We start from the raw sequence: 12,418 nt of genomic DNA on the forward strand, positions 1-12,418 counted from the left end.
TGTACTTCCCTCTCTCCCTTTCTCCCTGTGAGGTGAGTGTCCCCCTTCTTGCTCTCTGCCTTCAGCTTTGCTCCTTTCTGCTGTCTTTTTCCTGCTTTTCTCTCCTTTCACCCCATTACCACCTTACCGGGCACCTGCCTCCATTTTCGGTCCTTTCTGCCATTTTCTTTTCTGTTTTTTCCTCTCCTTTCATCCTCTGTTCATCCCCTTTCCAGGCTTATGCCTCAATTTCTGTTCCTTTCTGCAATTCTTTCCAGCTTTTTCCACCCCTTTCTAGGCCTCTACCTCCATTTTCGCTCCTTTCTGCTGTGTTTCCCTCTTTTTTCTCCTTTCATTACACCTTCTTTGTTCACCTTTCCAGGTCTCACCGGTACTTGGTTTTCTTTGGTGACCTCTGCCCTGTCCTCTTTCCCCGCCGCTCTTCCGCCTCCCCTTCCCCTGATTGGGTCCTCCTCGGAGGGCGCAACTTCTTAACAGTGTCCACAGGACAGCTCTGCATGGGCAGCCCTTGGCTAAGGGCCAGAGGCAAAGGGAAGCTCTAGACCGTGTTGGTCCGTGTTACACTGTGAGACCTGCCACCATGAACCAGCAGCTACTGACAAGGCAAGTGCGGTTCGGGTGGGGGGTACAGCCATTACTGCTCCCCACTAAACCGACCAACCCAATATAATCCTACCTTATTCTCTATTTAGCTGGTTGTCTGATGTGTCCAGCCCACAGTTTGTATAGTAATCCTATCTCACATTTAGCCTGAATGTATTAGTCAGCCATATCTCGCATTTAGCCTGATTGTGTTGGTCAGCCATATGGCATTACTGTACTCCATTAATTACCCCACCCGTCTCATTCATAAATATCATACTGCCCAGGCGCTCCGCCTACTGGTTGCTTATCAGCCACAGTCAGCATTTACCCCACTTGCATTAAGTAGCCTTTCAGATTCTAGCCTCAATGTGTAAGGTTACCATACACTGCATCAAGCCAATTGGGTTAGTTAGCCACAGTTTACATTTTGGGCAGCTATGGATGGGGTAGAATTGTGCATCACATCTAGACAGAACTGTGAAGATTAGCCTGTGTCACATCTAGACAGAATTGTGAAGATTAGCCTTGCGTCACATCTAGACAGAACTGTGAAGATTAGCCTGTGTCACATCTAGACAGAATTGTGAAGATCAGCTTGCGTCACATCTAGACAGGACTGTGAAGATTAGCCTGCATCACATCTGGACAGAATTGTGAAGATTAGCCTGTGTCACATCTAGACAGAATCGTGAAGATTCGCTTGCATCACATCTAGACAGGACTGTGAAGATTAGCCTGTGTCACATCTAGACAGAATCGTGAAGATTAGCTTGCATCACATCTAGACAGGACTGTGAAGATTAGCCTGCGTCACATCTAGACAGAATTGTGAAGATTAGCCTGCATCACATCTAGACAGGATTGTGAAGATTAGCCTGTGTGAAATCTAGACAGAACTGTGATGATTAGCCTGTGTCACATATAGACAGAACTGTGAAGATTAGCCTGTGTCACATCTAGACAGAATTCTGAAGATTCGCCTGCGTCACATCTAGACAGGATTGTGAAGATTAGCCTGCGTAACATCTAGACAGGACTGTGAAGATTAGCCTGCGTCACATCTAGACAGGATTGTGAAGATTAGCCTGCGTCACATCTACACAGAATTGTGAAGATTAGCCTGCATCGCATCTAGACAGGACTGTGAAGATTAGACTGCGTGACATCTAGACAGAAATGTGAAAATTAGCCTGCGTCACATCTAGACAGGATTGTGAATATTTGCCTCTGTCACATCCAGAGAGAATTGTGAATATTAGCTTGCGTCTAATCTAGACAGAACTCTGAAGATTAGCTTGTGTCACATCTAGACAGAATTGTGAAGATTAGTTTACGTGACATCCAGACAGAACTGTGAAGATTAGCCTGTGTCACATCTAGACAGAATTGGGAAGATTAGTTTACGTGACATCCGGACAGAACTGTGAAGATTAGCCTTGAGTCACTGCTAGATGGAATTGGGAAGGTTAGTTTACGTGACATCCAGACAGAACTGTGAAGATTAGCCTGTGTCACATCTAGACAGAACTGTGAAGATTAGTTTACGTGACATCCAGACAGAACTGTGAAGATTAGCCTGTGTCACATCTAGACAGAACTGTGAAGATTAGTTTACGTGACATCCAGACAGAACTGTGAAGATTAGCCTGCGTCACATCTAGACAGGATTGTGAATATTTGCCTCTGTCACATCCAGAGAGAATTGTGAATATTAGCTTGCGTCTAATCTAGACAGAACTCTGAAGATTAGCTTGTGTCACATCTAGACAGAACTGTGAAGATTAGTTTACGTGACATCCAGACAGAACTGTGAAGATTAGCCTGTGTCACATCTAGACAGAATTGGGAAGGTTAGTTTACGTGACATCCGGACAGAACTGTGAAGATTAGCCTTGAGTCACTGCTAGATGGAATTGTAGAAATCAGCATGTGTCCCATCTAGATAGTGACGCCACTAACCAACACTACTAATAAAACAAAACTCACCCCTCTGCATACACCCCTCAAACTATGAACTAAGCACAACCATAGCTCTAAAACACAACAACCCACACGCACTTCACTGCATCGCAACAACCAAACAAAGCACACATAGCCTCACACAGCAGCACATGAAGACTACCAACTGAAAAACACACCTAAGCTCAGCCAACGTTGTAAACCAACCTGAAGCTGCCAACATCACATCACAGCTCTCTTGCTCTTTATCCCGCTCAGTCCTACTTATTTAACCTACCCTCTTGCTTTTCAGATCTGCCATAGCGCCAGAGCACCACCTCGGTGGTGACAGTGCACGCTATAAATATCCTATAACATAACAAAACATACATATACATTGTCAAATGATTTGTCAATTGGTCAACACCCAACAAAAGGGAGATCACAAATCCAACCCCAAACAAGATTAGTGCAATCAACATTTATAATTTGAATTTCAAATTCCGGTCTCGGACAACCCTCAGTTTAATAATTAAGCATATGACGACCCCATCCACATACTCTAAGATAACAAACAAGCTGGATTGCAATAACAATTTCTTTTATTAAATAAAATGACATCAAAATAATGTGACAGGTGAAAATCAATGTCTCATTGATTTTCCACTCAATGGGACTGTACTCCCACCTCACTAAACCAAGTCTAATGTCTGACTTCACTCTGTGTGTGTGTGCACACAACTTGACAATCATGGTTTCACCGAAAATTCAATCAAGGAATTCTGCTTATTTTAAACCCATATCCCTGCTGAAATCAAAAGGCATAGCAGTACTTACACTAAGACTTAAAACAAAACAATTTACTGTGGTTATAGCTCACATGAAATATGGTTCTTCAGTTCTTGGGCTGGTGTTGTACACTATCTAGGAAAAACTATTGATTGCTACATAGGGCATAGCAACTACTTTACTGCATCTTCTATGAAGTCACATTTATTGCAAACAATTAACAGCTTGGGTTTCTCCGGATTTCTGTTGCATTTAAATTACTGCAACTGTGAGGCCAACTCATGCACTATTTTCAAGGGGTCAGGGTCACCCTCAAAATACCCCAGTTCAATGTGTCTGCTAAAGAGTAGATTTCAATTATTTTATTCACTATGGGAGACACCAGAGACAGAAATGGTTATGCCACGTTCAATTAGAAATGTCTTAAACTTTCAGAGATCCCAAATTGGATGTGAAAATGTTGATGCTACCTAGGGTTTCACTTTGAATTATAAATCACTAAACACATATGCATTGCACTATTTTCCCTTTTTCAATAATATAACTTTTAAATAGGTACCCCAAAATGTTATCTGGAATTTTATTATTTCTCAATACAAATGTATAAGTCCTCTTGGGGCATAGGTGCTCACCTTGTGTCTGTCTTACCTGTGTCAGGTAATGACACCAACTGGCCACAGTCAGTTACATCAAGTAATCTCTCTCTCCTGTCTTTGCACCTGCTCCAAATTCCCTCCGAGGTAAAATGGCCCTGCTTTGGGCCAGCCGGCCTCTGCATTCAGTGTAATTTGGCCTAGGCCCTTTAGAGATATTCCACCACTAGGCCCACCTATTAGAATCCAACATGATTTTAGTCTCTCGCTTCTCTGTTTTGGCAAAACCCTCCCTTGCTTCTACTTCTTTGACTTTAAATAACCAGGGAACTCTGCCCATAAGGTGGAGGTTAGAACACCTGATTCCTCATTGTCAGTGTATGTAAGTTGTCTATTGCCAAAGGAAAGTGACACATCCTGCACCCACTTAATTCCTATTGGTTTTTCATTTAAGAAGGATAGGTACATAAATGTCTGTATTAAATGTTTGTTCTCATTTCGAATAGGTCCCCTTGCTAGTATGTGACATCACTGCATTACAGACTTTAAGCAGAATAATTCCACAATTTTATCAATATAGGTTCTGAAAATCTTACAGTTCACAATCACATTTTTATGAGTCACTGTGTACAATAGATTTCAATGTGTCCAATAGCTATAGAAGGTACAATTCCAAAGGTATAATTATAATATTGATAATATTGTAGTTGCAATGCTTCACTTAATGCCAATCATTTTCATGTATATGGATGAGGCAAATAACAAGGGGGGTCCTGGGAGACTCTCTGCCAGACATGAGTCTTGGTTGCGAGAGCATTACCCAGATTCTTTAGCTCACTACCTTTGACAGAGGAGAAATATCCCAAACATATCAGTCTTTGTCCTGCCCTGGGGTAGTCCAGCACTGAAATGCTAGGCAATTCGTCTCTGAACAACTTAGAGAGGCACAGCTACACCCTACTGAGGAGGTTCAACCAGACCGAAACACGTGTCTGGGGCAGTGGCGGCTGGTGATTTTGAAAGAGGGTGGGGCGTAAATTTCTCAGGACAAATTTGGAAGCGAGCGCAGCGAGTGCACCCAATCCACATCTTTGGTGGTGCATGGCAGTTTGCCCCCATTGAAAGCTTGGAAAAAGGGCTTCCAAAACGTGCAACTTACTGTCCAAACCCACCCAAATGCCTAAAAAGCATTAGGTTTTAGGTACTAATGGTGATACACCATTACACTTCTCATGTAAGAATAGTGTATTTTACAGCCGCTTGTATTGAGAAGAGCTGGTACTATGTTGAATGAATAAAGACATTCATTTTATAGATATCCACTAATGATGGAAAGATATCACTTTGTCATGCTGTTACTGGCATTCAAACCCGGGCTTCACTGTAGCTACCAAGATCCTTATCCAATTGTGCTTAGTGACAGTGATCACTGGCATAAGAAATCAAAACACAATTGATAAACAATGCCACAAGTCATAGCTACACCCCTCAAAATACATAGACATTTCAGTATCATACAAATAAAACTGAATGCAAATGCAATAGGATTGGCATTGTGTTTAATATGGGCAGTAGGAATGAGGGTTTATGCTCTTGTTTCGCCAGAGCTGTATGGAACCTGCTGCTACTAATAGCCCACGCGATGGTGCAGAATCCAATGGTTTAGCCCGCAGGTTGCACACACAGCTCTTCAGTGCCTGGAGGACGTACATAGGCACCACATGCTGATGGTGACTTGCACGCACTGTGTTCCCACTAGAGCCTGGGTGGGGACTTGTGTCAAACGCAGAACATTAATTCTCACCATATTGCCACTAAATACCTCCTCCCTCATGCCTGACAGACACAGATGCCTCATGGGCATGCATGAAAGACAGGATAGAATAGGCGCCATGCTTCTCGGAGCCGCCAGCCTGCAGAAGCTTCACCATCTGGAAAGCCTAACTTGCGTGCATTCTCAAATTAAAGGAGGGGTCCAATTGTGTTTTCACTTTTGTCTACACTATACATTCATTAGGCCTTCTCTGTTCCTGGTTGTTATCGGAAAAGCTGGAAATTGGTGCCTCCCCGACTCTGGATACCATGGACCTTATTCATTAATGAGGGCACATCAAGCTTCAAGTACTTGAAGGAGATGATCCTGTAGGCTGGCAATCTTTGGGTGGGTTAATTTTGCTGCTCCAGAAATGACCAAACATGAACAACACCCTGCCTATTGGAGCATGTCCTTGCCTGTGACAACCGCAAAACAATAAGATTGCTCTGCTTAGAACAACTCGTCATTACAGATTGCCACAGTCATGCTCAAGGTGCCCAACCTTACACGTGAGAAAGCATGTCTGTTATTGGCTTTGGGTATTATAGTTATTAGTGTGTTTTGTACAACGCCAGTGCATCGTCTATATTCCTTCGCCCTATGGTGGACTGGCAACCAAAAGATGCCCTGGAAATAATGTTCAAATTGGGTGCATTTATGCATTTTGAGCAAATCCAACCCCTTCCCCATAAGACAATTTGTGAATAAAATGTGTAACTACACCAAAGAGACACATGATTAGAGGCCTCTAGGAAATCTCCAAACTTCCCTAAAAGCCAGTCCACACCTGCCCGTGTCGCAGTGCGGCAACAGTAGATTATAACACTGGATATAAAATAACCGATGTCCAAAGGTCCGCCGCCCACAACTGGATGCATTGGAATTAATTTGTATCACAGTGGCGAAATTGCAACCTGCAATACTATATTAATGAAAACATACAAGCTATCGCAACAGGGCTCCAAATCCTGCATGTACGCGCTCAGGCAGGTGCTTGCACAAGCCGCCCATGGACATGCTTCTGAAATCAGCTGCACCAGCTCCGTGCAGATGCCTGGCATATAGGTGTTAGCCAGCACAGTGCTAGCTGTGTGAGGAAGTGATGTGCCAGTGTGCTTCGAGCTCGTGTCCGCTCACATCCCTCCCGGGATTGTAATGAGCTCGTAGAGGCCTCACTCACCCTCAGTGTCCTCGTGGTGCCAGCGAGTAACCATAGCTTCAGAATCGGCAGCGATTCATCGCTATCTTGCATGGTAGGGTCCATCTGCATACCACCAACCTCCATATGTCTCTTACTCTTAGCAGCGCTTTCAATGCCAGGAAATAGCTTGTGCTTTTATTTAACACTTTCCTGACCATCAGGCCATATTACTGGCAGCTTGCATGTGCACCTGGGAAGCAGCCTTCTTGACCGGCATATATTCACTAATTAAACACCACACATCAAATGTCAACAGTCTCAAACAATAATAACAATAGTAGTTTTTCAATCAACTTGTTATTGAAATTTACGGCGCACTCTGCGCCATATACAGCACTATAGCAATGTTTTATACAGACATGCAAACGGGGGATGCAGGGGAGAGTCCGCCACTAACAGCCACTTTCCAAAAATGCCCAATGCATCTGGTACTAGGTAAAAAGACCTCGCCTGTGGGTGGAGAGATAGCGCTGGGAATTCACCCCCAAGCTTCCAAACGTGCAATCCACTGTCACCTTAATCTGAACCCCTCTCCTTGCCTGCACCAATCACCTGTCCCTAGTGTGGCACTGGCAGCCTGCTGACCCCCAGACACTGCACACAGTTTTACTTACACGGCGTTGAGTCGAGTGGAGGGGCCTGTCGTATTCGGGTCGGGTTGGGCCAGAGCTAAACAAGCCAATTAGCTCAGGCAAGCTTTTAGGCCACACACCACACATGGATCGGGGAGGCTCTGCTGCTATGGAGGAGGGCGTCCACGCCCTGCGCAACCAACTCAGTGAGAAGATGGCGCTGCGCACGTGTGCTCATCGCCCACTACACGTGACCTGACCACCGTAATGAATTTAATTGGCTGACAAACAGCCAATGAAAAAACTGTAAAGACTGTAACTATGCAGACAGTCCAATGATCGCTGTTGGTGGCACAGAGAATAGATTAATACTGGCAGGGCTGGGGCCACTGCTCTTGCGCCCCACCAGGCTCCACATTAAAAAGCTGCAGTGGTGCTACGTAATATGTGTGGAGCTACGAGCTCCATGCAGTGTATAATGTAAGGAAAACTGCGTAAAATGGGACGCGCCCCTGTGGGCAGGCACAGCCTGCCATGAGCTGAGCAAGCGAGACCGGATAATTTATTTATTTAATCCATGTACATTGCGGTCAGCCACCGCACTTAAGATAATTACAATATACAGAAACACAATCACATACAGTGGATTCTTTTCTCTCTGCACTCCAGGGGACTGGGGGCGGCGCTCCCACGCCCTAAATAGCGGGCCACCACGTATCTGGGGTTGCTGTTGGTACTCTTGTTCAGAGGAGAATTGCCTAGCATTTCGGTGCTGGACTGCCCCAGGGCAGGACAAAGACTGATATGTTTGGGATATTTCTCCTCTGTGAAAGATAGTGAGCTAAAGACTCTGGGTAAGGCTCTTGTAACCAGGACTCATGTCTGGCAGAGAGTCTCCTAGGACCCCCCTTTTTATTTGCATATTTAAAGTAACTTTGGATTTCACCCTCAGTTACTAGGGGAATCCAGACGTGGACCCCTTGCTCACTATTCTTAGAGAGGTACAGATCCACCCTACTGATGAGGTGCAACCAGACCGAAACACGTGTCTGGGGTTGCTGTTGGTACTCTTGTTCAGAGGAGAATTGCCTAGCATTTCGGTGCTGGACTGCCCCAGCACAGGACAAAGACTGATATGTTTGGGATATTTCTTCTCTGTGAAAGAAAGTGAGCTTAAGACTCTGGGTAAGTCTCTCGTAACCAGGACTAATGTCTGGCAGAGGGACTCCCAGGACCCCCCTTGTTAATCTGCATATGCAAGTAACTTTGGGTCTCACCCTATGTTACTAGGGGAGTCCAGACGTGGACCCCTTGCTCACTATTCTTAGAGAGACACAGCTCCTCCCTACTGATGAGGTGCAACCAGACCGAAACACGTGTCTGGGGTTGCTGTTGGTACTCTTGTTCAGAGGAGAATTGCCTAGCATTTCGGTGCTGGACTGCCCCAGGGCAGGACAAAGACTGATATGTTTGGGATATTTCTTCTCTATGAAAGAAAGTGAGCTAAAGACTCTGGGTAAGTCTCTCGTAACCAGGACTAATGTCTGGCAGAGGGACTCCCAGGACCCCCCTTGTTAATCTGCATATGCAAGTAACTTTGGGTCTCACCCTATGTTACTAGGGGAGTCCAGACATGGACCCCTTGCTCACTATTCTTAGAGAGACACAGCTCCTCCCTACTGATGAGGTTCAACCAGACCGAAACACATGTCTGGGGTTGCTGTTGGTACTCTTGTTCAGAGGAGAATTGCCTAGCATTTCGGTGCTGGACTGCCCCAGCGCAGGACAAAGACTGATATGTTTGGGATATTTCTCCTCTGTGAAAGATAGTGAGCTAAAGACTCTGGGTAAGGCTCTTGTTACCAGGACTCAAGTCTGGCAGAGAGTCTCGCAGGACCCCCCTTGTTATTTGCATATGGATGAGGCATAAAGTCACAATAAGGCACATATCTAGATTTTTGTGCCGTGGCATTGGGAGGAAGCGATATTGCATTTTAGGCGGATCTACTTATTAAGCAGACTTAAACTGTCCTTTAAACCATAATAAGCTAAATTTCAGTTTACTTTTTCTAAACCAATTCTTTATTTCATGTGGGCGGGTTCTAAGAAGCCATCCTGGTGCCTAGAGCTGCTTTATTTGGTGCACTGGTCCAAATATGTAGTGGGCTCCTTCCCACACAGGTGATAGGTGTTTAGACATGAATACTTTGGAATCATAGACTACCACAAGTTTAAGTAAAATCCAAACTTCCAGACAACCAATCAAAGTGTTTCTTTTTTCAAGAGACAATGATCGCCTGTAGTGAATATTTTCTGTTACCACTAATAAGGTGATAGACCTGCAAACCTAGGATTGAAAACCTAATTGGGTCCTTGTAGTGTTTACACATAACTACAACTCCATCTAGACTCGGCTTTGCGGGTGAGCGGTAGGCGGTGGTTGGCAGGTCTCAGGAGCTTCAGGTGGGTTGGAAGTTCAGCAGGTCAATGTATGCTCCTGCACTGGCCTGCTCTAGAGCACCAATCAGGAGGCATTGCCTGCTGTGCTTTCCCTTCCAATTGCAGTAGTCACAAACATACCAAGCAGAATAATACGCATTGGAAAAGCCAAAAATTTTTGTTTTTGTGCATGCATAGGAGAAGCCTTTGCCAAGCACTGCCATCGTGATGATAATAGGCCAAAAGATGGCAACAGATGCGGGTATTACGTCAGTGTCTGGCAAATGCTTATCTAATAGCTATACAAAGGATAAAGTTGTTGGGTTTGTAAATGCTTGTTTTTAACATGAATTCTGGAATTCAGTGCAATAAACAGAGGTCCACACATACATATTGTTTATAAACTAAGGTTTTGAATTGGTTAGGACATTTCTATCACACCAGTACCTGATTTCCAGCTGTGATTAAGACATTTCCTTTGAAAATACTGCTTACTGTACATATACCCTGGAGTCTGTTTAAGAGAATAGATTTGGCTAAAAGTGTTTCCGGGTGCGGGGGTTGTTAAGAGGAACGGGGGGCAGGTAGTGGGTGAAAAATGGCCTCAGGGACTAGCATGGCTATGGGCAGTCAATGTGTGTGGGGGAAAGCCAAGCAATACCCTTAGGCTGTTCGTCTGTCCTCACAGGCCTTCTCCCTCCTATCTACACTTACCATGCCGGCAGTTTTAGCTTATAGGCAGTGCTCACAGCACCATCTGATAACAAAGAGCAAAACGGCATACAGCGCTCTTGCCTCTCTCGCTGCCTCTTCTGTTATCAGCCCCCTTCCCTTCGAATCGATGTGATCAATGCACCACCCACACAGTTGACTATTAAATTGCTGACTCCCTTTATGGTGTGGCGCCGGGATCACATAGATCACTGTGCCCTGCAACCCCCTAACCGCTTCCCCCTTATGCACTTACCTTTTTTTCGGCGGCACACCGTGAAGTGTGCTGCCGTCTCGCCTCCGACCCTGCAGTGTCAGTTCTCGGCCACTAACGTGAGTTTGAACTGGTGTCGCAGGGTCCTTTTTTCTTTTTTTTCTTCTTTTCTTTTCTTTATTGTCCCCCACTACCATCTAATGGAAGCAGGAAACACCCCTGCAACCCCTGACCCCCACTACACAGAAAAAGAGGAGTGAGGGACACCCGCGCAATCTGTGCTCCCATTAGTCGGTGTAGTGGGGGTCAGCATGTTATTACCGCGCAAAGGCGCTGTAATGACAAAGTCGCAATTTTCAGGCCAAAGTTTTCTATTATTCATCCATTCCACCCCCCATGCGTGCTGGAAAAGTTCTTTCCTTGCCTTTTGGTCCTTGCTTGACCAGTTCTGGAGTTGGCCAGTGCCAGCAGAGTCCTACAGTAGCCATCATCAGGGTCACACACTATGTGACATCACTTCTCACAATGGGAAAAAGCCTATGTGATGTCATTTGTTGAAAATAAGTCACTGCTCCATATTCAGGATTAGGGACCCTGAAGTACCCCCTTTCTTCCCTTGGATACATGTTGGCCACTGCTGTTGTTTGATCTTCTTAAATACCTACCTCAATTTCTGAATGGGACTGGCAGCACTCTTTCTAGGACACACCCACCACCCGCCCACTATCAAAAGCTTTGCTTGCACCCAACACTTCCATGAAGACACTTTAATTCCATCTTAGGCCACCACAACAGACCCCCAGGAACTGGGGGCTCCACGAAGGCACTGGGATTAGGAAGGGCAGCTGCTGGTCGCAGTTATTTATTAGCAACTCACATTTGTGCAGAAGTTTCACACTTAACACTCAGAATGTTGCGGTCTCACACTGTACTCTCTTCGTAGAAATCCAGGTTTATTACATAAGACGTAGTTTGAAACTGCTGCAGGTCAACTAAATCCCGAGCCTGTGACCTGTAAGAGAACTCCAACATTCCAAAGGTATCGGTTACATCGTGTCAAACAGTTTCGGTCTCATAGAGAAGCCTTCAACAGGATCTATTTAGTCTATTTACACACAGTAGTTAAATACAGCCTACTCATGGTGTGTTACTGTCCCTGCACTGCATCTCGTTGCAAGGTATAGTGACATTGATTTCAAATGTGCCAGCAAGACAAATAATACATTGGAGGCAACTCTGTGCAGTTTGCAGCATGTAATCTTAATCAAAACAGTAACATCGAGCTACTAAACCTATAGAATTCCATTGCTGATGTCCTTGGAGTTCCTCTTGATCAAGAACAAGTATTGGCAGAGCCAACAGCTTTGGCGTTGATATACATGGGATAGACATTTGGCAGGCAGTAACATCCTGGTACTCCATGATATGATATGATATGGCACAAGTGCTTCTAGGCGCAACAAGGCAAGGGAGGGGAAACAAACGGAGAACAAAATAACGATCTTACTAGGCCTTGTGTCAATCAGATCGTGCAAGTGCGGGGAAGAGGGAAGAGGAGAA

This window comes from Ambystoma mexicanum, chromosome 2p (genome assembly GCF_040938575.1).
Source record: "Ambystoma mexicanum isolate Mex_15411 chromosome 2p, UKY_AmexF1_1, whole genome shotgun sequence".
NCBI classification, from domain to species: domain Eukaryota; kingdom Metazoa; phylum Chordata; class Amphibia; order Caudata; family Ambystomatidae; genus Ambystoma; species Ambystoma mexicanum.